This window comes from Sparus aurata, chromosome 20 (assembly GCF_900880675.1).
Source record: "Sparus aurata chromosome 20, fSpaAur1.1, whole genome shotgun sequence".
NCBI classification, from domain to species: domain Eukaryota; kingdom Metazoa; phylum Chordata; class Actinopteri; order Spariformes; family Sparidae; genus Sparus; species Sparus aurata.
In genome coordinates this window covers 3,151,313-3,155,242 of record NC_044206.1, presented here as the reverse complement: position 1 = coordinate 3,155,242, position 3,930 = coordinate 3,151,313, and the positions used below count along the sequence as shown (strand labels likewise).

General features: G+C 38.8%; 1 long non-coding RNA gene across 1 annotated transcript; it reads right to left on the bottom strand.

Annotated features, from left to right (window-relative positions):
* Positions 1 to 2,242: 2,242 nt before the first annotated feature.
* Positions 2,243 to 3,670, bottom strand: LOC115571710 (uncharacterized). Its single transcript, XR_003981972.1, has 2 exons — positions 3,588 to 3,670; positions 2,243 to 2,599 (listed from the first exon to the last, which is right to left on the bottom strand). It is a non-coding gene; the product is annotated as an uncharacterized LOC115571710 (long non-coding RNA).
* Between the last annotated feature and the right edge of the window lie 260 nt (positions 3,671 to 3,930).

The window sequence follows — 3,930 nt, the reverse complement described above, 5'->3', positions numbered from 1 at the left end:
TGTTGGAGTTGGAATGAATACCTCTGTTGCTTGATCATTTTACAGCCACATCATTTTCGTTATGCATTATTTGTTTTGGTTGTTTAAAAACGCAAAAAAAAAAATTATCCCTTCACTCGATTAATCGATCGATAAAGTGCTATATTAATCGATTACAAAAAGAATCGATAGCTGCAGCCCTATCACAGATGTAGCATAAAATTTTACAAAGAACGTACAAAGAATGTGATACTGACACTTGAATGTTTTCATCTGTTCTTTCAGTGTCCGTCATTCTGTCCAGTGAACTGTCATCTGTCAGGGAGTCGTCAAATGTTTGTGCTGTCTTGGCTTTATTTATATGTGTGTGACATAATGAGATGTATGTGACATATCTTTTGCTGCGCAGAGGATTGTGGGTCAGAATAGCCAGAAAAACATGCTGGCTTGCATACTGCAAAATGTGATCGGATATAGATGAATATCATAGTATTTTTGCATACTGCATTACACATATTCCATACTGGGACATTTACATTTACATTAAGGGCATTTAGCAGAGGCTTTAGTCCAGAGCGACTGCTGTAAGTACTGTAGTTTCTGGGCTTCTCCTCTTTAAGGTGTTGGCGTGTAGTTTGATCATAAAAGGAGTCTGCGGAGTCAAGGCTGGATGGAGTGAAGAAGCAATCTTTATCAAAACAGAATCTAGCGCCTTGAGTCCGGGTCAGAAGCGGCCGCGTTCTGATATTATCAAATCTGTGGACAAAACAATGCCAAAATTCTCTGCCCTCTGCTCCCTCAAAACCTCAGCCTTTTCTCTTAGGAGGTTTTCCAAGTGCCACCCCTTTCTTCTTTCTCTGCATCGGCCTTTAGAGCCACTTTTCCAGTAAACACCCACTTCTTCTAATTGGTTATTTTGGCATATTATCCAATAGCCTAAAAGAGGCGTTGACCTGTTTCCCTACTCTTCTCCCCTAACTCATCTGACCTGGCTGCGGTTAACTGTAGGTCTTGTCCCCAAAATGACCCAAATGGGTTCCCCATCCCTCTATGGGAACATGAACGTTTGGGCACCTCCCACCATTTGGCGGGAGCCAACCTCAGGTTTTAGTACTTTATGATGGCCTGTCGTCTGCTAACCTTTAGCCTTCACCAGTTGAAAAACTACTTTAGGACCCCTGGAGCTGTGAGCCTCACTCTATCTGCACTCTTTAACTCTCATGAGGGGAAACAATTAGTCATCTTTCAATCTACACTAAGTAAATTCAAAAATCGGAATGTGTTGCCATCCAGACACCTCAGTACATTTGTCACAAGAAAGAACCTACAACATATCACTGTTGTTAAAGTAAAAAAGTTAAAATAGAAATAATTTTCAAGCCCTCATCTGAGCATAATAGCTGCTCTATATTACCTTGCTCCTTTCTAGCACTGGGGAGACAAAACTGAGATTTCTCATTTGTTTCTCCTAAAATTCCTTAGGAGCAATAGGTGAGACTTGAGAATTTTACTGCTCAAACCTTGAGACAAAACTGAGATTTCTCATTCGTTTCTCCTAAAATTCCTTAGGAGCAATAGGCGAGACGTGACAGCTAGCAGCAGGAGCCTTACTTGAGACATGACGGAGCTTTATTTGAGCCTTTCTTTGGAGACAAAAATGAGCAATACTGGAGCCATAATTTTACCAGCACTGGGGAGACAAAACTGAGATTTCTCATTTGTTTCTCCTAAAATTCCTTAGGAGCAATAGGTGAGACATGACAGCTAGCAACAGGAGCCTTACTTGAGACGTGACGGAGCTTTATTTGAGCCCTCCTTTGGAGACAAAAATTATCAATACTGGAGCCATGAATTTACTGCTCAAAGCCTGCTCCTTTCCAGCACTGTGGAGACAAAACTGAGATTTCTCATTTGTTTCTCCTAAAATTCCTTAGGAGCAATAGGTGAGACTTGACAGCTAGCAACAGGAGCCTGCTTGAGACATGACAGAGTTTTATTTGAGCCTTCCTTTGGAGACAAAAATGAGCAATACTGGAGCTATTTAAACAACAATAACAAACCCACCCAGAGGAAAATTTTACTGCACAAAGCTTGCTCCTTTCCAGCATGGGGGAGAAAAAACTGAGATTTACAATTTATTTCTCCTAAAATTCAGTAGGTGCAATAGGTGAGACATGACAGCTAGCAACAGGAGCCTTACTTGAGACATGGCAGAGTTTTATTTGAGACCTCCTTTGAAAACAAAAATGAGCAATACTGGAGCTATTCTGGAGCATATTTATTGACACTTTTGAAAACATTGAAAAAAGGCCTTTATTCAAATCACCATCTTTAGTATACAACACAGCAGCACTTTATAAAGCACAGTTTGCACAGAATCATGATAACATTTAACATTTCTGACAATAGTGATCTCTTCAGAAAAGAGTGCTGATTGCGTTAACCAACCTGTAACAACTGACTATTTCAGCTGGTAGTGTAAAGACAGTTTATTAATGTGTCTCTTCTCAGTGAAACTTCTTAAAAGAAGTGTCTAACAGTGTTCCACACAGTGATCACCTCACCAAATGCCTTCTCAACCGATGCCCATCCATCCCATGTGCCATAGTACATGATGTACCTGCAAGAATGACAGAAAGCCCAGATTACAAATAAATTCCCTTAACATACCATCATAGCAAACTATCAAATATAAACTAATTACTGCATTATCGGGAGGACAGTCCATGACCACTCTTTGCATTGCACTTATTTAACCTTCATGTGGTATTTTATAAGGTTTATATTCATACATTCTTTAAGGTACGTTGTTTTCTTTTTATGTAAGTGCGCTGGATTCAGAAATTAATAACAAAATAACATTTCTTTTTGTAATTTTCAAATTTTGGACTCATTACTGAATATGAAAAGAATGAATGAAACACAGATTGATAGGAGCATGGCAGATCTGCCACCTGCTGACCTGGATTTGAATAGTTGTGTGTATGGTTGAATAATTAATGATACAGCATTTTAAAACAAAACATGATAAAGTCCTGTTGGGTGAATACACACATGAAAAATAAACATACAACAAAACAAGCAATGTACTTACTTAGACCCAGATTAGACCTAGATATGTCTGTTGGCCAAGTTGCCATCATATTATTTTGAACTTCTGTTTAATGTACCACAATTAAAATAGCTTGGTTGCTGTCCACATTAGTTGCATTTGTGTTTGTATTGAGTAGAGGTACATGTTGCTCAGGTGAATTACATGAGGAAAGAAGTATGTGGTGAAGGGATGATGACATCCATGAAGGTTGGGCCTAAATATCTATGTTTTTAAACCCACCCAACCTGAATCTCTCCACAGTGGCAAGCTAGAAAACTAGCTGCTGATGGCTCTAAGTCAGAGCACTGGCAGCCAAGATAGGTCAAACGACTGCAACCCTGTTGCTAGACAGGAATTATCATTCAAAAGGTAGAGGAGACGTAATTTTCTAAACCACAAAATGAAACACAAGGAAAAGAGAGGTTGACACTGAAAGCACTACTGACCCACCACCACCCCAAAACGGTCAAACTAGGGGAAACACTGGTTTTAAAAATGTAAAACTGTGCATTACCATTTGGGTCATCCTTGGGTGAGCCAAGTTCTGGCTGATATCATCTTCAGTGGGTAGCGCAGTCTTTTGGCCATCTCTTTTTTTTTTTTTTTTGTTCCTGCTGAACATTTCTTTCTGTGAAATACATCAAAGTACAATTTTTTTTATTTTTTTTTTTAAATGTGGCTCTTAGTAAACTTCAACTTTACATTATATTTATTAAGTTCTTGCAGCAAATCTTACATTAATATCATGTAGTGCACAGAAACCTTACTACTGAGACTACAGTCACTTCACCAAGAATACAATCTCTAAATGCCCTACAGGTCTTTATTTCAAGGTTGTTAATGGGCTTACTGAAATT